The 20000-nt window shown below is 45.1% G+C and overlaps 7 non-coding genes across 7 annotated transcripts; 3 read left to right on the top strand and 4 right to left on the bottom strand.

The window, feature by feature from the left end:
- Positions 1-628: 628 nt before the first annotated feature.
- On the bottom strand, positions 629-702 carry trnai-aau (transfer RNA isoleucine (anticodon AAU)). Its single transcript has one exon. It is a non-coding gene; the product is annotated as a tRNA-Ile (tRNA).
- A 541-nt stretch (positions 703-1243) lies between these two features.
- LOC138230859 (U4 spliceosomal RNA) lies at positions 1244-1385 on the bottom strand. Its single transcript, XR_011186453.1, has one exon. It is a non-coding gene; the product is annotated as a U4 spliceosomal RNA (small nuclear RNA).
- Positions 1386-5612: 4227 nt separating this feature from the next.
- Positions 5613-5694, top strand: trnas-gga (transfer RNA serine (anticodon GGA)). Its single transcript has one exon. It is a non-coding gene; the product is annotated as a tRNA-Ser (tRNA).
- A 7106-nt stretch (positions 5695-12800) lies between these two features.
- Positions 12801-12942, bottom strand: LOC138230845 (U4 spliceosomal RNA). Its single transcript, XR_011186439.1, has one exon. It is a non-coding gene; the product is annotated as a U4 spliceosomal RNA (small nuclear RNA).
- A 1972-nt stretch (positions 12943-14914) lies between these two features.
- Positions 14915-15033, top strand: LOC138230907 (5S ribosomal RNA). Its single transcript, XR_011186495.1, has one exon. It is a non-coding gene; the product is annotated as a 5S ribosomal RNA (ribosomal RNA).
- Positions 15034-15668: 635 nt separating this feature from the next.
- Positions 15669-15838, bottom strand: LOC138230821 (U1 spliceosomal RNA). The gene has a single exon (XR_011186420.1). It is a non-coding gene; the product is annotated as a U1 spliceosomal RNA (small nuclear RNA).
- A 3499-nt stretch (positions 15839-19337) lies between these two features.
- LOC138230962 (5S ribosomal RNA) lies at positions 19338-19456 on the top strand. The gene has a single exon (XR_011186550.1). It is a non-coding gene; the product is annotated as a 5S ribosomal RNA (ribosomal RNA).
- The last annotated feature ends 544 nt before the right edge of the window (positions 19457-20000 follow it).

A 20000-nucleotide genomic window follows, 5' to 3' on the forward strand; every position in this document is an offset into this window, starting at 1 on the left:
TACTTTGACTCATCTTTTTACGCTCAGTGCTGGATTGCTCAAACTCCAGCTAGGGTTAGGGTTAGCATTCCCACGCTACTTAGACACTTTGTTTACGCTCAGTGCTGGATTTTGGGAACTTCAGGACGAGTGGGAATTTTCTCCTATCTGTCAATTCTGTTTTGTTTTGGAGACTCTTGGCTGCCTATGTTGTACAGTGCAGCGTGAAGGAAACATTTTCCAAAACTGTGTCAGCTCAAAAGTTGTAAGAAAACCTCTCCAGCTGCTTTAACTCTCTTGATTTTTGTCATTTAACGTGACACTCGATGTATAACTGGAGCCTCACATATGCAAATGGTGAGGCTCCAGTTCGACACCACTTTACAGTATATGACAAAAGCATGGCAGACTGTGCCATGACCGGCAGATAACTTCTGCTTATTTTTACCATATTAAACATTGGAAATCCTCCCACTTGCATTTGTGACACTTGATTTTGGCTCCACCTAATACACTCTTAAAACTTCAAACACTTTTCTCTTCTCCCGCAACACTCTTGTCTGTCGGCACTATGTGGCAGCGTTGCATGACAACCCATCTCACCACGGAAAGGAACCTAACAGCTTTGGTAAGAGAGGAGAAAAGGACCTGGCCCGTACGGGGCTCGAACCCACGACCTTGGCGTTATTAGCACCACACTCTAACCAACTGAGCTAACCGGCCTCACGACAGTGGTCCTCTCTGTGCTGACACTGCTCATGATGTTTCCCGAGCCGAAACTGCGTTTTTCCAAGCAATTTGACAAAGCCCGCCCACTGAAAACTGCAGCAGATCGTGTAAAGACGTTCAACTTTGTAATTACTGCACGCACAGGAAGCAGAATAAATTCCTCTTTTCAAACTGTCAAAGGTTTGCTTTGCGAACGCTGCAGGACATCGCACAATCTCTTTTGAACAGGGACGAACGATTTCTTATGGGGCGCAGTAAGTACAGACGTTTAAAAAGCTCCACTCATGCCGACGATGCAGCATGAAGAAGCGCAACCTAACGTTTGACAGACAAAGGCCGGGCACCGCTACGAGCAATATGAAATCAAACTGACAGCACACGGCGTTTCGCGCTGACTCAAAAGTGATCTCGACAGACGCTGTTCTCTGCATAACGCTGAAAGAGCTAAAGAGCGTTTCTGTTGAGACGTAACAAGCTCGTTTCTTTCTACCATGATGTCACCATGACCAAATCTGTCTTTAAGCACCTTGCTCAGTCTCTGACGACACTGTCAAAAATTGCTTTCGCCGATTGTATTGCAAACCGGCGGAAGCGGGGTATTGGGAAAAGTTTTCAACTAGCAATAATCGCGCCTCGGCTAAACCTCACAGGCTACGATACTGCCACTGCGCAAAGCTGATAGTTGCCAGGCAACCGCGGGGATCCTATGGAAATCGTTATCGATAGTCTCATGGCATGTCGTTTCTGTAACGCTTCATATTTGTCCTCTTCTTCATCTAGCTTGAGGTTTTGAAGAATTTCATGGCAGACAAGGTCTCCGTCGGGAACAAAGGGCGTTGTGAGAAAACCGTTGCTTATTTTCAGCAGCAGAAATACAACCCTTTAAGTACAAGATGACAGAACAATGAGGAAGGGCATGCCGGGAGGAACTCATGCACTACAGAGGAAAGGGGGCGGGCACGTACAGTTCACATTCAAGCCACAAGTACTCTTCTCGGATGTTGCACAAACAAATCCTAACGTCTTGAAAGCATTGCAGCATGTTTGTGTCCCACTTCCCGTGGCTGCAGGACGACTGACACGAACGGACAAACACAATCTGTGGCGTTTAGCGTGACATAGTCTTGCAGGCATCGTGCTGTCTCACTGCAATACTATACCGCTGGAGGAAACAGTCCATCTGGCCATGAAACTCATTTAAACGTCTAGCTACAGCAACTAACTATATCATGATTTATTCAGGATGTGTGGAATCAGCACGTCCCGGAGACAGCTTCCGAAATCGTGAGCATTCTCTGGTGGTAGGGGCGTTCAAGATGGCGCTCAGGTGGGAGGTAAAGTTTAGTGGTTGAGGAGTTTTTTTGAGTTTTTCATGACCTGAATGTTAATTTTTGCTTTTTTTGACTACAGAAAAATAAGGACTTAACACTAGTTGTTTAAACTTCAGTTATAATTGAAAGAAAAAAAAACGATTTTTTTTAGGTTTAAGAATTTCGATATGAGTAACACTGGGAAAAGAAAAGAGTGCTGGGTCCTCGAAGGAGAAATCTAAGATACCTCAATCGTATATGTATAGCACTACAAGAAAATCGATGGAACTACAGGGAAAAGTGAAGCAGCTGGAGGGGACGTGGAAAGAGTGCTGGAGATGCGCTCGTACGGTAGAGCCGGAGTCCCTGCCCAGCACACCTGTGAAAACCCCGGCGGCCAAGAGAGGAAGGGGCGACCTGACGCTGGAGGAGCTCCAAACCAACATCTTTAACATGATGGGTGAGCTGAAGGAAATGATTCGATTTAATACAGTCGCAATCGAAAGTCTTAAAAAGTCCATGGACTGTGTGTTTAAAGAGGTTGAAGACTTAAAGAGTGAAGTAAAAGTTCTTAAACAAGTAAATACCGAACAAGAAAAGCATATTAAAGAACTTGAATTGAAAGTGAACGATGTAGATAGATACTGTCGACGATGGAATTTAAAATTATTTGGAGTTAAAGAGGAACGTGATAAGGACCTTGTTGCAACAGTGAAGGGTATCTGTAAAAGGACCCTGCCGGACCAGGAGGACGTAATATCGGCCATTGACTTTGTTCACAGGCTCGGGAGAGCGAACATGTCTGGGCAAGTGCGCCCCAGATCGATTATAATACAGTTCACCAAGAGGACGGCGAGGGACATGCTCTGGCGAGCGGCGAGGGGGAATGAGTATTTGAATGGGAACAAACTGAGGTTTGCAGAGGAACTGTCTGCCGCGGACAGGAGCACCAGGAACCAGCTGTGGCCCCAGGTTGAAGCTGCCAGAAGAGAGGGGAGGAGACCCTACTTTGTGGGAGCGAGGGCCTTTGTGGACGGGAAGGAGATTTGCTCCCAGTGACTGCTCAGTTAATGATTATGTTTGGTTTTATTTGTTATACCAGTATATACTAGTGTTTCTTTAGTGTTAGTTTGGAATGGTGTAGTTAAGTGTTAAGGACTGTTATAGTTCTGGTTCTTTGAAAAACTCAATAGTTTAGATAGTCTTAGAGTTAGTTATTTGCTTTTGTGTATGTCTTTTTCATGAATGCCAGAGGTACTCGAAATGTTGTTAAAAGAAAAACGTTTTTTTTGTTTTGTAAAAAACTGTGCTGAGTTTTATTTTTTTACAGGAAACGCATGCATGTTGAAACTAAAGTTTATAATTGAGAAATATTAAAGCAAGGAAAATATGATACGTGTAAAATATACAATTTGATCACATAATTACTTAATTACCTCTGGTAGTTAAATGTTTTTTTTCTGCTGCGTTTTTTTTCTCTTGTACATGACTCTGATCCTCTTGTTGTATTTGTATTTGTAAATTCTACATGTTTAATAAAAATAAAAAAAAGCATTATAATCAAGTAGCCACAGAAATTGCATCACGCTTTCATGTATGCTATTGCAGACACCAACGTTGCCTAGATAGAAAACCGAAATAGCCGTGGGTTTGCTTGCTGGTCTGAAGGATCTCTCTTCGAATCTCTATCATTTGTCAATGGAAGTAAAACGCGCTGCAATCTGATACGTTCAGAATCAAACCCGCAGCTGTTGTTCGACTTTATTTCTTGACTAATTACAACTGAGTGTCGCATGAGCAGTTACGTAAACTTGTCTGGTATATTTGAACACAAATGCCGTTCTTCAATTAAAACTAACAGTACATTGTCAGGGACATTCAGTTCTATACAAACAAAAGACAGACAAGAGAATATTCCTACCTTCATGTGGACTACGTGTTGACTTACTGATCGGAATAATTGAAAAGTTCGGGTTCATAGCCGATGCAGTGCGTTCTAATTAGAACAACAGCAACGCTGAGCTCTCAGCACCGTACTGAGCCCAGGTGTTTTTCTAAAGCTGTCAGGTGCAGTTCATTTACATGAAGGAAATCTCTTACTGGGTACGATTACAATGCAGTAAGTAGCACAGGCTACTAAGGGAGTAGCCTGATGCGTTTAAAAACGACCCGAGCCAGCCAGGAGTCGAATTTACAATCTCCTAATCCGTAGTCAGACGCGTTATCCATTGCGCCACTGGCCCTGGTGTGACACTGCAGGACTGTAACCCAGTGAGCTCAGCACTGCAACTAGTAAAATATTACCCGCGGTCCATTCTTTTCCAAAAGTGAGAAACACCTGTTTTCTACATGTTGTCTGTTTTAAAACCATATCTCTTTAAACCAAACCAAGAGTTTGTCTTTTGCACTGATATTCTGATTCATTTCGATTTCAAAGAAAAAAAAACATTATCTTCCAAAGCATCATAAAATTGTCCCTTCTTCCAGACTCTACTTCTCTCTTGTAGTAGTACAGCAGACCTTTCCAGGTGAGCAGATAACAGAGTCCGAAATGAGCTTCCTCCATCAAGCAAAGTACCTGAACATGACTCTGTCTTCATAAATGCGCCCCTGTAATAAAGAAATTAAATCCAAAATCAAGAGGGCAGTTGCCTACTGAAGTTCAAGAAGTCATCAATTTTAACCTAGCAACACATTAAAGGCTGCATCTATACAAGTATGATTCTAGAAATGCTCACCAGATTACGTTTTAAGAAGGAACTGCGCCTCAGGTTTCGCCGAGATCTTAACTCGGATGGCAGGATTCAGAGTCCGGAGTGTGGACTGATGGAGCACGGAGGGTCCATATACTGTGGATCCCTCAGTGATCTTCCGCGTATTCAAACCGCCAGCGTGTAACTCCCCTGTCCCCGTGACCTCATTGCTCTGCTCTCACCTCTGTGCAGCCGAGCCCGACTCATGATAAAGTGGAAAAAAATATGCCCCCAACGTGAGATTTAATTTAGATTTCACAGATGCGCAAGGAAGAATGTTGGGGGTGCACACTTCAAGGTGCCTTACAGCTGTAGGGAGTGATTCGAGACGATTCGTGGCGTGCGCTCGTTCCCATATACCGTACGCCCCGGGCTGCAGTGCTAGGATGACATACAATACCGCTTGGGCACGTAACGGCCTTACATGCAAGTGTGGGACGTGAGGGTTTTCGTTTGTTCGTTTTGTTTTGCTCTGCTTTGCTTTGTTTTGCTTTCCATCGCGTTGGTAAGAGCGTAAATAAAAAGGCGATTCCTGCGTCTACCACTAATGTAAGAGCTATTTCAAGTGCGACGTGGTGCGGCTTTTCAAATGCTTGTGGGCATTTCTCTGTTGTTGATTCTTTTTTTGTGTGTAACAAAGTGGCATTTTCATGTCCGGACGGGGAGACTTTATCATTCCGACATGAAGCCACCCTTAAGTCCTCTGAGGCGTGTCTGTCTGCAAGGCTTGTATTTTGGAAATGTTTTTTTTAAACGGAGAATGACTTTGAAATAGGCTTCCGCCGGCGCCTCGCGATCCAGGTAAGATTGTAGCAAGAACGCAGCGGCGGTGGGGCTTGCTGTAGTCGTGGCCGAGTGATTAAAGCGATGGATTGGAAATCCATTGGGGTCTCCCCGCGCAAGTTCGAATCCTGCCGACTAGGTTGTCCGCCTCCAGTCCTTGTGTTCCGGCGCAAGGAAAGAAGCGTGCCTCTTTGCTGTTCCTGGTGGTTTTAAAACGCCAAATCGCTTGTACCCGCTGCCTTGGAAATAAATTCTTCAGCATCCGCGAATGCCTTTTTGCAGCTAAATGACGGTGTAAGTGTGTTTAGCCAGCGGGACTGGCTAGAGACGTAACTAAAGAGACTTGACGAAAATCAACTTAAGGAGATTGGAAAATATAAGAGCGTCTGAAAGTATAAGTACAGTACAGGTGGACGTAAAAGTAGTTAGATAAACAGTGTTTGTATTTTTATACAATTAGTTGCAATAGAGGAAACAATTTGGGTTTATTCGAATGTCTCAGACATGCTGAAACGCTGTAGGTTTAGAATCGAGACTGGGGAGAATAACGTCTTGTGAGAAGATCTGTTTACCTAACGATTAGATCCTGTAAATCCCTTGTACCCTCCCTAAGTCTGTCCCAGTCCAGTGGATAAAAATGTACTGTTAATGGAGTGTTGGTTTCTCTGTTATGGGATACTGGAGCACTACTGTCATGCTTGTTTCACTCCTCTGTTCAACAGTGTGCTATAGAGTAATGTATATGGGGAGACGGCAGGAGGCCACAGGAGTATTGGGGCAGCAAGTTTTACTTGCCGAGTACCAGATTTTAATGGGTGGTTTTATCCCAGATCTATTGGGTTGGAATATTATGCATTACAAAGAATGACTATCCAGAACAGGGTATCACGTGGCTTCAACTGACTGTGATCACTCAGTATGTTGATAGTATTCTGAGTGCTTCCCCTGACGAGGAAACCCACAAGTCTGAGTTGCTTCAGCTTTAGAGTGTCTAATAGAAGCAGTTATGATAAGGCCCTTTTGTGTCTAGCATTGTGAAATTTTAACAGGGCTTGGGTGCAATGTTTTTACAGGGTGAGCACAACTCTTAACAGATCTGCTTAAGGGGGGAGTGCAGTACAAGGACAAGATTGCCTTGGTTCCCGCAACAAAAGCCGCCTATAATAATTTGAAACAAGCTCTCTTACAGGTGCTGAGACTGGGGTTTCCTCAGATGGATCAACCATTCCTTTGTATGTAAGTGTGGACAAAGGGTTACTGTATATGTATAGAATGTATGTATTTGTTGCATGTAGGCCACAATTCTGGATGGCTATGGAGAAATAGGATTCTCTCACAACGGCAGGGACTCCAGTTAAGAATACTAGGCTTGTCTCTGAACTGATTTGTAGTTTTACAGCTGCCGACAGAAGCAGCTTGAGTAAGGTGTAAATAACACAATAAATAAAGAATTCCAGTAACTCAAGGTAACAACCATGCAGATGCAGATGCCAGACGAGCTGCACTGGGAGAGCGGGAGTCTGAGACCCCTGTGAAACCTCTATTGGGGAAAGGGGAGAATTCAGGTTGAGGCCTTTAATAGATGTTTAATAGTGGTTAGAACAAATGTGTAAAGAATGTGGGGTTGTATGATGATGTGATGTGGGCTGGCACATACCCAAGTGTATGACAAAGATGATCCCAGGGTATGGACTGCCCTGCCCCTTGGATACTGATCTAGGGGCAGACTACACTGGGAAGGTGTGCCAGGCTGTAATTGCCTCACTAGGGGTAAGTTGGAAGTCACATTGCCCCAATCACCCACAGTCTGAAAGACCAACTAAGGAAATATCAACTGAAGGGACACCGTGGGTAGATAACTCTCTATTAAAGTGTTGTAGGTTTGTTAACTGAAGCGGTGCACAGGGCTTGTGAACAGGTGCCGGACGCTTGGGGACCTCCAGCAGAGGGGAGACACGACCGGATACCTGGCGAGTGGGTGTAGGTGAAGAAGAGATACCCTGCCAGATGTTGCAATCCTGCTGGGAGGGACCATATCAACTGCCACCAATTACTGATTGTGCCATCTGAGTGACAGGATGAGATCGCTGGATCCGCGCATCGCACTTTCACTGACCCACGGCACCAGAGACTGAGTGAACAGAAAGAAGGATGTTGTTACCGTTTCTGTGTCTGATGCTTCCTAAGACCAACAGTGTGCTTGTTAGGCCTGAGGAGCATTACTGGGGATATGGTATCAATACATTCCGGGTGTTGGGATATCTATCAGGGTAATACATTTCTAATTGGACTATAAATAATGTCATATTGTCTGCTTTAAAACTGATGTTTTCAACTCTATTGTAGAGATTCTAGAATCAACTAATAGAGAATTGAAATAAAAAAGGGCATAAGAAGACATTACCAAGAACGACCACAAGATGGAGATATTGTCTAGACATTACCAACAACGACCACAAGATGGAGATATTGTCCAAAGAGGCAAGAAGGGCAAAGCCGCGAAAAGGTAAAAGCATTTTTTGAAAGAGATTGCTGTCAGAATGCACATCCGTATCCCAAACAGAATCTCTAGTAGAATATGATCATTTGTGAAACAGGCAAATGAGTGTCTGCTACAATATGATTGCTACATATCTGCATTTGTTGGTTTTTAAGGAGTAAGAGTGCAGGGGGTTTAAACCTGCGATCCAGTGTGTTGAAGTATTTCACAACACTACCCCTAGCACATCTGGAAATAAATCCTCATAAGTGCAAACACATCCTAAATACAGTGTTCCTGCACCTTTGACCTCATCCAGAATGTATCGTTTTTTGAAAGGGATTGCTGTCAGAATGCACAACTGAATCCCAAACAGAATCTCTAGTCAAATATGATCATTTGTGAAACAGGCAAATGAGTCTCTCAGGTGCCCATTGCTCATTTTCAGACACATTTATGCAATACTTTCACCATGCGTTGAGCAATAGGGATTAAAGATACCAGAGGTAAGGTTTAAAAGTGATTCTGAGGTGCAACACATCAGCGATACAGCTAGGCATCTGAAATGCGGGGTTTGAGAGCCCTTCAGGGAACACCTTACCCTAAAGGTACCAGAAGTCCACTAGTATAAGCATTAAGTCACTGTCACCCCTGTTACAATGTGATTGCTACATATCTTCATTTCTTTGGTTTTTAAGTAGTAAGAGTGCAGGGGGTCTAAATCTGCGATCCAGTGTGTTGAAGTATTTCACAACACTACCTGTAGCCCGTCTGGAAATAAATCCTCATTCTGATTATTGACCTGGGCATGTACCAATAAATCACTGAGCATATATATATCACTGTGTTGAAGCTAGAGACCTGTATGTAATAATATGATGCTAAAATGTTATTTTCACATATATTAATGTAATAAATGATTGCTTATGCTTTATAAACAAATCTAATTAAAATAAAAGCTAAAGTTTTGTATTTATCTTGTACCATAGAACATGATTTTCTTTGTATTTCAAGCCCACAAAGTGTCCAAATGACGCACTACATGATATAAAGAAGATTATCACATGCATATCAGTATTATCTTTCTTATGAAAATGCATTCCTTTCATTATCTTTTACTTTTTAAAATGAACTCAAGTTGTGTATAATGTAATAATTTAAGTAGAATAGATTCTAATAATAAAATGATCCAGTGTGTTGCTCTACTACACTACTTCACTGCTCTATGCCGTCTGGAAATAAATCCTCAGACTGCTTACTGCCCTGGGCATGTACCAATGAATTACAGGAGCACATCTATTTATCACTGCGTTGAAGCAGGAGACACATAGTCTCTGCAAACACATCCTAAATACAGTGTTCCAGCACCTTTGACCTCATCCAGAACGTATCATTTCTTGAAAGGGATTGCTGTCCGAATACACATCTGAATCCCAAACAGAATCTCTAGTAAAATACGATCATTTGTGAAACAGGCAAATTACTGTCTCAGGGGCCCATTCCTCATTCTCAAGACACATGTATGCAGTACGTACACCATGCATTGAGCAATAGGGATTAAAGACACCACAGGTAAGGTTAGATGTCATGTTCTATGATCATTTCTTTCAGCATTAGGGACTAAATATACCAAACTTATGATGCTAAAATCCTGAAAAAAGGATGTGCTCCATCTCGGCAGTAGATTGGATTCCAAAACTGATTTGGGTCAATATACATTACCTTTGAAGATAAGGTACAGTCTACTGTAGGGAACCATCAACTTAGAAAGCATTGGCCTTCCCTGGGGGTCAGGTAGGTGCAAAAGATAAACCTTTATCCTATCTTTATCTTAAGATAAGTGGCCAAGCAGTATTTTTCCAAGTTTCACCAAGCTCATCATGTTGCCATAGTAGAAAAAGTTCTATAAAATGTTAAATAACTTTAAAAAAAGCATCTTGGTCTTTCAGTACTGTACAAGGTGAATTAAACTGTCCCTGGTAATAAAAAGTAATTAGAAGCATCCCAGAAACTTTATCTCTAGAAACATTAGCTGTTTTATATCATGTAATTTAGTGTGATGTCAGAATTCAAGGACATTATCACACACAGAAATTGGTTCAGTTAAATCTAAAAAACACACCTAAACATGGGTTTAAATGTAAAATAGAAGTCTTACCTCTTGTCAAAAGATTTAATTCAAGAAGCGATGTAATAAATGATTGCTTATGCTTTATAAACAAATCTAATTAAAATAAAAGCTTAAGTTTGGTATTTATCTTGTACCATAGAACATGATTTTCTTTGTATTTCAAGCCCACAAAGTGTCCAAATGACGCACTACATGATATAAGGAAGATTATCACATGCATATCGGTATTATCTTTCTTATAAAAATGCATTCCTTTCATTACCTTTTACTTTTTAAAATGAACTCAAATTGTGTATAATGTAATAATTTAAGTAGAATAGATTCAGGTAGGAAATATAGAGTCATGATGTTTATGGCTGACATCATTTCACATGGGTGAATTTTAAGCTAAGAAATAAAAACATTTACAATGAAGATACCATTGCTTAATTTTTAATGCGTTTAAAAAATAAATACCTCCTGAGAATAATTTGCCACTCCCAGATCCTTGGTAAGGTACTGTTTGAATCCAATCAGGAGAGGAGCATCCAGGGAGTGCTTTCTATAGAGTCCAGCTTGGGCCACTCTCTTCCGGCCTGCTGATACTTTTTAACTACTCAGGGCCTGTAAGGATATAAAACACCGGTTTAAACATTTTATACCTATAAGACAAATTAGAATTTTAGTAAAAAATTGATACATCTGAAAAATAAAAAGTCTTACTGCTGATAGAGTTCTTCAGAGCTCACATCTTCCCCTTCCTTATCCGCTTCTGTTTCAGTTTCTAGAGCAGCCTCTGGCATCTCTTCCTCCTGGACAGCGGCCTCTTGCTCAGGGCCGCTGGAATGCAGGTATATTCTTTTCAACATGCTTTTACATAATATGTTGTAACAATGATTTCAAAAAGAAACTACAGAAGCCTTACAGATTAAAAATATCTCACCTTGCCAATGTGTCTTCAGGCTTCCCATGTACAAAAAGGCCCAAGGACTCTAGCAGTCTTACAACCACTATCCTGTTTGCCTCACCAGACACGATCTCTATTCTGTGGTAATCCACGATGACCCCATTCTTCAGGTGATTCATCATGTCCTCCCTCGCCTGTTGAGAGGCCATCCTGATCTCTTCTGCCGTGGCGTGCTTCATACACGCCCTCTTCAAGTGAGCAGGAAGCTGATCAAGAGTATTCAGGCACATCTTGCACACCAGGGGAATCCTCGTGGGTTTCCTTTGAAAATAAATAATACCATCTGTGTATAGAAACAAGCTAAGACTGATTTCTTAAATTATCCTTAATTTTCTCTCTCATAGTTTGAGCATAATGATTTTATTGCATTTATATAAGAATTGCTCATTGCTCCAAAATAAATAATGGTTTCATAAAAAAGTGAGCACTTACTTGGTCTCAGTCACAGACTTTCCAATAGAAGCCATTGTGGAGTTCAGCAACTGCAGGTCCTAGAAGTGGGGAAGGAATTTTAAAAGAGAAATTGAATTACAATACAGAAGGAATGGCTGAGGGATCACTGAAATATATATATACAAATTCCAAAGACTGAGTCCATATAGAAACAACTACCTTTCATTTTCAGTATAAGAAAAAAAAAACATTATCTTCCAAAGCATCATAAAATTGTCCCTTCTTCCCCGTGACCTCATTGCTCTGCTCTCTCCTCTGTGCAGCTGAGCCCGACTCACGGTAAAATGGAAAAAAATATGCCCTCGACGTGAAATTTACTCTGGAGCGAGCCAGTGTTGCGCATAGCTGCCTTCAAAGCAGTTGACCCAGGTTCGATTCCCGGCCAATGCAGTTGCAAATGTTTTCAAATGCTGTCATGAGCCTTGGATTGTGACTAGCAAAGTGAAGCCTTTTGAAAGAGCTAAAGCACTGCAAAACGGAATTGAAGGAGAATCTTACAGGGGATTCTGAGCAGTGTCTGCATACATGCAGTCAGATAAAGGTGCTGAAAGCTTGAGCTACTCTCAATGTCATGCTGCCCTTCCCCGGAGTAAATCTGTTACATTGAAAGAATGCTTCTGGCAGGTTCAAAAAGGGACCCTTGTTAATTGGAGAAATCAATGATTTCGAATGAATTCTGTACGCGTTAAAAGACAGCTATACACAGAAAACATGCAGGACACTGCTCATGATGTTTCCCGAGCCGAAACACAGTGCGTTTTTCCAAGCCATTTGACAAAGCCCACCCACTGAAAACTGCAGCAGATCGTGTAAAGACGTTCAACTTTGTAACTACTGCACGCACAGGAAGCAGAATAAATTCCTCTTTTCAAACTGTCAAAGGTTTGCTTTGCGAACGCTGCAGGACATCGCACAATCTCTTTTGAACAGGGACAAACGATTTCTTATGGGGCGCAGTAAGTACAGACGTTTAAAATGCTCCACTCATGCCGACGATGCAGCATGAAGAAGCGCAACCTAACGTTTGACAGACAAAAGCCAGGCGCCGCTACGAGCAATATGAAATCAAACTGACAGCACACGGCGTTTCGCGCTGACACAAAAGTAATCTCGACAGACGCTGTTCTCTGCATAAAGCTGAAAGAGCTAAAGAGCGTTTCTGTTGACACGTAACAAGCTCGTTTCTTTCTACCATGATATCACCATGACCAAATCTGTCTTTAAACACCTTGCTCAGTCTCTGACGAGACTGTCAAAAATTGCTTTCGCCGATTGTATTGCAAACCGGCGGAAGCTGGGTATTGGGAAAAGTTTTCAACTAGCAATAATCGCGCCTCGGCTAAACCTCACAGGCTACGATACTGCCACTGCGCAAAGCTGACGGTTGCCAAGCAACCGCGGGGATTCTATGGAAATCGTTATCGATCGTGTCATGGCATGTCGTTGCTATAACGCTTCATATTTGTCGTCTTCTTCTTCTTCTAGCTTGAGGTTTTGAAGAATTTCATGACAGACAAGGGCTCCGTTGGGAACAAAGGGCGTTGTGAGAAAACCGTTGCTTATTTTCAGCAGCAGAAATACAACCCTTTAAATAAAAGATGACAGAACAATGACGAAGGTCATGCCGGGAGGAACTCATGCACTACAGAGGAAAGGGGGCGGGCACGTACAGTTCACATTCAAGCCACAAGTACTCCTCTTGGATGTTGCACAAACAAATCCTAACGTCTTGAAAGCATTGCAGCATGTTTGTGTCCCACTTCCCGTGGCTGCGGGACGACTGACACGAACGGACAAACACAATCTGTGGCGTTTAGCGTGACATAGTCTTGCAGGCATCGTGCTGTCTCACTGCAATATTATACCGCTGGAGGAAACAGTCCATCTGGCCATGAAACTCATTTGAACGTCTAGCTACAGCAACTAATAATATCATGATTTATTCAGGATGTGTGGAATCAGCACGTCCCGGAGACAGCTTCCGAAATCGTGAGCATTCTCTGGTGGTAGGGGCGTTCAAGATGGCGCTCAGGTGGGAGGTAAAGTTTAGTGGTTGGGGAGTTTTTTTGAGTTTTTCATGACCTGAATGTTAATTTTTGCTTTTTTTGACTACAGAAAAATAAGGACTTAACACTAGTTGTTTAAACTTCAGTTATAATTGAAAGAAAAAAAACGATTTTTTTTTAGGTTTAAAAAGTCCGATATGAGTAACACTGGGAAAAGAAAAGAGAGTGCTGGGTCTTCGAAGGAGAACTCTAAGATACCTCAATCGTATATGTATAGCACTACAAAAAAATCGATGGCAACTAAAGGGAAAAGTGAAGCAGCTACAGGGGCAGCAAGAGGGCGGAGGCGCCGCGCGCCCGGCCGAAGTGTTGGACCGGTGCGCTTTACGTGCTGAAATAAACACGCGACAGCCCCGAAATGTTTCCAGAGTGCTGTGCACTGAAGACTTGCCTGGTGCTCCTCCATGCAGATTCTTTGTCCTCCTCCAGTGCGGGACGAGCCAACACAAGGGACATAATATCCCACATAAAACACATAGCCATTGCAGGCGCCCAGCCGGATTGTAGAGGGCAGGTGCCTTAAGCCTCCATTTACGCTGTCCGGTAGCAAGCGAACCTCGAATTTCCTTGCTCCTGTTTTTATACCATCAACATCTCTAACCTCAGTTCCATGGTGGACGGTGCAGTACTGGTTAAGCCAGGTGTGAATGTCCTCCGTCTTTGCCAGTTCCGAGAACATAACAACATGCACCGTTTTCCTCTCTCTCTGTGTCAGAGGCTGCAAGTTGATCTTCTCAAGTGCAGGAACTTTGCCTCTTTTTGCCTCAAACACATCCACGCATTGTTCAAACAGAGGATAGGTAGCAAATACAACCTCAAATGCTTTCTGACCTGGGAGAGCGAAGATGAAATCCAAGTGCCGAGGTCCCTCTCGGGGCCCTGCAACACAGCGGAAGGGCAGCGAGAAGGAGCCTCTTGCTCTGACGCCGCAAGGCCACAAGAGGGCGGAGGCGCCGCGCGCCCGGCCGACGTGTTGGACCGGTGCAATTTACGTGCTGAAATAAACACGCGAAAGCCCCGAAATGTTTCCAGAGTGCTGTGCACTGGAGGTTTTTGTCTGGTGAAGACTTGCCTGGTGCTCCTCCGTGCAGATTGTTTGTCCTCCTCCAGTGCGGGACGAGCCAACACAAGGGAGCGCATTCGCCAACATCCAGGCACGCAATGCGATTTGGAAAGCAGCTCCTTTCCAAAGAGTTGCACACGAACGATCCTTCAGTCCCGCTCGGGGGGCACGGAACCCCCGCCACACACAGCTTCAAGTAGCGAGTCAGGCGCCGGGGCTTTCGCTTACGGCCACACCACCCTGAACACGCCCGATCTCGTCTGATCTCGGAAGCTAAGCAGCGTCGGGCCTGGTTAGTACTTGGATGGGAGACTGCCTGGGAATACCAGGTGCTGTAAGCTTTTGCTCTCCCGGCCAGCAGGGGTCGCCGTTGGTGCCGTAGGCTTTGGGAGGAAAACCTGCCGGGTGGAAAGGTGATCTATAGCCTCATCTCTAGATATGTTTTGTTGCTGTGGCATGTGTGTGACCCATATTCAAAAAAAAACCCCGTCTGTAAAACGAATATCGAAGCTGCCTCTAAATCTGCAAATGAAGATGAGTCGATAAACCACTCGTTTTTCGTATAACTAGACATATATTCATTTGTTACCGATTTCATTCATTGAGCACGGATACAATAGAGGTACAGCCATTCACTGTTTGACATGTCTGCACTGGTACAGAACCGAGCAATCAGAAAACGGGTGAAACTGTCTTTAGACTCAGCATACAGTACCGAGGCCCCCCATGACCAAATAAAGGCTAACCTCGATAATCAGCCTAAAGAACGCAGACTACAGCAAAACGACTGACTTTGAAAAGGGAATGAACGTCCGGAAAGAGTAGTGGAACTAGCTTGAGATGCTTCTCCGGACCCCTAACTAAAAGCCAGCGAGAACCAGCAGCGGCGTCCACTCCTGTCGAACCGGGATCCTTCCGCAGCCACGCAGCTCGTGGTGTCCTAACCCTCCCGTATCTGATTTTGGACCAAGCACATCAGGGGAGAGCGCGAACGCAGTCCCCCACTACCAGAAATTATGCAGTCGAGATTCCCACATTTGGGGAATTCGCAGGGGTCAGCACAGCCGGAGTGCAATGGCCGAGCCTCGCCCTGGGTGAACCGATTTCGATTTTTAAGAACTTTATTTTCTTTTCACAAAAAAATACAGGAAATCACAAATCAGAAAGCTTTACATTAATATACATACTTAAAACAGTATATATGATCACATCTCATTACATTTTGACACGGTAACAGTTACATAGCAACAATTTTCTTTTTTTCTGGTGCAAATCACATTCTTTATTTAAACATGATAATGTTTTTCACAGTTTCTTGAGATATTGACCTATGCTCTCTATTTCCCACAGATTTTCTGCTTCCTCCGTCCCTTCTCTCCACAGATCTCTGAGGTAATAGTTCTCTCGGGTGATGAACAGGGCCAGGCTACCTGCTGCCTTGACTGGGACCTCGATGCCTTTGAACAGCCCCATGTTCCTCACTCTCCACAGGGCGTCTTTCCCACTGTTCACCACAGCCCAGATCCTGTCAAACACGTCAGGGGGAAGTTTGACAGGAGAGATGCCGTATATGACGAAAGCAGCTGTCAGGGTAAATTGGGGCGAGAGAGCCTGCAACCAATCTTCAAACTGTGCCCAGAAGGCCTTAGCAAAAAAGCAGGACCACAGGAGATGGGTCACAGTCTCCTCCTCGCCGCAGCCCACCCTAACGCAGCGAGGGCTGGGGGTGAGGCCCCTACGGTACAAGAAAGTTCGTACCGGTAAGCACTGGTGGACGACACTCCAGGCTAAATCTCTATGAATGTTGCACAGAAATTTAGAGGATGTGTGTTTCCACACCTTCCTTGTTTGGGCTGATGTTAAAATGCCCACAGGGGTCTGCCTATTGTTCTGGGGTGCTACGAAATCTTCCAGTTTTTGGACGCTGACATCTCGGAGGGGAATATGGCCAATTGGGTGAGATCTTAGAAAACTTTTAACTGTCCCATAAATTGCAGGGCATGTGTCAGAGAGTGGGACGTCCAGCTTGGGTCTGACACCCCACACTCTGAACACCTCCCTACCTACCCAGAGCCTGGAAAAATAAGTCCAGGTACGCGCTGCAGGTGCTGTTGCAAAGCCTCTCAGCACAGAGGCCAGGAAAATGCACAGCAGCTTCGTAGCAATATCTGGGACAGACTTCCCCCCTGAGGGTAGCGGCCTGTACATTATTTCCCTTCTGAGTCTTTCCTGCTTCCCACCCCATAGAAATTGAAACATCAATCTCCTCAGCACCGCCGCAACACGGTGTGGGATTGGGAAGGTAGAAGCCAGAAAATTCAAGACAGGCAAGAGCTCGGCTTTGATGACCAGCACCTTCCCTGTCATGGTGAGGTCTCGGTCCTTCCATTGCATCAGTTTTTTGTTTAAGATTGGCAATTTGTTCTGCCAATTTACTGTTCCCATCTCTTCTCCAAAATACACCCCCAGGACCTTAATTCTCTTCTCTTGCAGCCTGAGATCATGTCCTTCTTTTGGCTCCCTCCAGTTCTGATAAAAAATCTCACTCTTAGATGTGTTAATTTTTGCAGAGGAAGCCAAAGAGAACCGATCACAGCACTGCAGAGCTCTGCTAATTGAGGCATTGTCAGAGAGGAGCAGGGTGACGTCATCCATGTATAGAGATGTCTTTACCTCTCCTCCCCCACTTCCAGGCACTGGTATCCCATTAATGGCCTGATCCTGGCGCAAGGCACAGGCTAAGGGCTCCATAGCCAAAACGAATAACAAGGGGGATAATGGGCAGCCCTGCCTCACCCCTGAACAGACTTCAAAGGTGCGTGATCTATTGCCATTAACCATGACTCTGCTGTTGCTACCTGTGTACAGCAGGTTAATCCACTTTCTCATGATGGGGCCAAACTTCATGTGCTCAAGTACCGATGTTAAGTACTGCCGGTTTAGGCGGTCAAAGGCCTTTTCTAGGTCTACACCTAAAATGCACAGAGGGAGGGAGCGATCCTCAGAGTACAGACAGACATCCCTCAACAAGGCCAGGTTGTCGCTCATCAGGCGTCCTGCTATCCCACAAGTCTGTTCTTTCCCTACCAGTGAGGCCACTACATTTTGTAGGCGCAGGAAAAGGGCTTTGGACAGGATCTTAGTGTCCACGCCTAACAGGCTGAGGGGTCTCCAGTTCTTTATGTCATTTTTTGCTCCTTTCTTAAACAAGAGAGAGATAGTGCCTTCTCTTAAGGAGTCAGGCAGCAATTCTGTCTTGTAGCTTTCCTCGAATAGGAGCAGTAGCGGATCCTGAAGCAGATCCCAAAAGGTGCAATAAAATTCTTTAGGGAGCCCGTCAGCACCCGGAGTTTTCCCCTTCTGTAAGCTCTCCATAGCCTGTCTCAGCTCTTCTACTGTCAAATCCCTCTCAAGTACTTCCCTATCTTCTTCACTCAAAATGTTTTCTAGCTTTGAGGTAAAAAAATGAATATCTTCATCCTTTACCTCTGTAGAGCTGTACAGTCTTGAGTAGAAGGCCTCGGTGCAGGAGAGGATAGCACTCGGCTCTGTTCTCTCTCGTCCCTCCTCATCAACTACACTTTCCATGACAAACACAGCGGGGCGGGGGAAGAAGACGACACCACACATGCGGGTACATTCAGCTCCGGCGGGAACGAGACATTTGTCGGTCTTTTCAAGTGCCGAGAGCCGAGCAATCCTTCACTTGTATCGTTTCTCCCCGGTGACTAGATCTGGCCCTGCGACTCTCGACTGGGCTCACCCCCGGGGCAGCCCAGCAGGTGTGAGCCTGGCCGGCACCCGGATGGGAGATTCCACCCCGGAAAAGCTCCGGTTGCTGCTGCTCCTGCAAGAGGTGTGACTGGGACCAGTAGGGAGCGCTCACCCTGCGGGCTGTGTGGCTCTCTTACGCCCCAGCCTCCTGATGGCGACACTCTGCTGCACAAACAGGCGCCGTCCTTCGGGGGAGGCGTCAAACCGAGGTCCCGACCCTCCTTGGCCATTAGGAAACCCCAGGGCGTCTCTCAAAAAGAGACGCCGGGGGTGTCCCTCTGGTGTTAGTGCTCCCCTTTACCCATCAGTCGGGGTCTCCTCTTAATCCCCGTCTCACCTGTAACAATCAATGACGAGGCCCCCCTGTCCGTGAGATTTAGTACTCGCGCAAGAGACCGGGGGAAGAGCGCGAACGCGGTCCCCCGCCCCCCACAAAGTGCGCGCTCCGGGTTCCCTCTCGGGGCCCTGCAACACAGCGGAAGGGCAGCGAGAAGGAGCCTCTTGCTCTGACGGCGCAAGGCCACAAGAGGGCGGAGGCGCCGCGCGCCCGGCCGACGTGTTGGACCGGTGCGATTTACGTGCTGAAATAAACACGCGAAAGCCCCGAAATGTTTCCAGAGTGCTGTGCACTGGAGGTTTTTGTCTGGTGAAGACTTGCCTGGTGCTCCTCCGTGCAGATTGTTTGTCCTCCTCCAGTGCGGGACGAGCCAACACAAGGGAGCGCATTCGCCAACATCCAGGCACGCAATGCGATTTGGAAAGCAGCTCCTTTCCAAAGAGTTGCACACGAACGATCCTTCAGTCCCGCTCGGGGGGCACGGAGCCCCCGCCACACACAGCTTCAAGTAGCGAGTCAGGCGCTGGGGCTTTCGCTTACGGCCACACCACCCTGAACAAGCCTGATCTCGTCTGATCTCGGAAGCTAAGCAGGGTCGGGCCTGGTTAGTACTTGGATGGGAGTCCGCCTGGGAATACCAGGTGCTGTAAGCTTTTGCTCTCCCGGCCAGCAGGGGTCGCCGTTGGTGCCGTAGGCTTTGGGAGGAAAACCTGCAGGATGGAAAGGTGATCTATAGCCTCATCTCTAGAGATGTTTTGTTGCTGTGGCATGTGTGTGACCCATATTCAAAAAAAAAAAACCCGTCTGTAAAACGAATATCGAAGCTGCCTCTAAATCTGCAAATGAAGATGAGTCGATAAACCACTCGTTTTTCGTATAACTAGACATATATTCATTTGTTACCGATTTCATTCATTGAGCACGGATACAATAGAGGTACAGCCATTCACTGTTTGACATGTCTGCACTGGTACAGAACCGAGCAATCAGAAAACGGGTGAAACTGTCTTTAGACTCAGCATACAGTACCGAGGCCCCCCATGACCAAATAAAGGCTAACCTCGATAATCAGCCTAAAGAACGCAGACTACAGCAAAACGACTGACTTTGAAAAGGGAATGAACGTCCGGAAGGAGTAGTGGAACTAGCTTGAGATGCTTCTCCGGACCCCTAACTAAAAGCCAGCGAGAACCAGCA

Source organism: Lepisosteus oculatus, unplaced genomic scaffold (genome assembly GCF_040954835.1).
Source record: "Lepisosteus oculatus isolate fLepOcu1 unplaced genomic scaffold, fLepOcu1.hap2 HAP2_SCAFFOLD_52, whole genome shotgun sequence".
In the NCBI taxonomy this organism is placed as follows: Eukaryota; Metazoa; Chordata; class Actinopteri; order Semionotiformes; family Lepisosteidae; genus Lepisosteus; species Lepisosteus oculatus.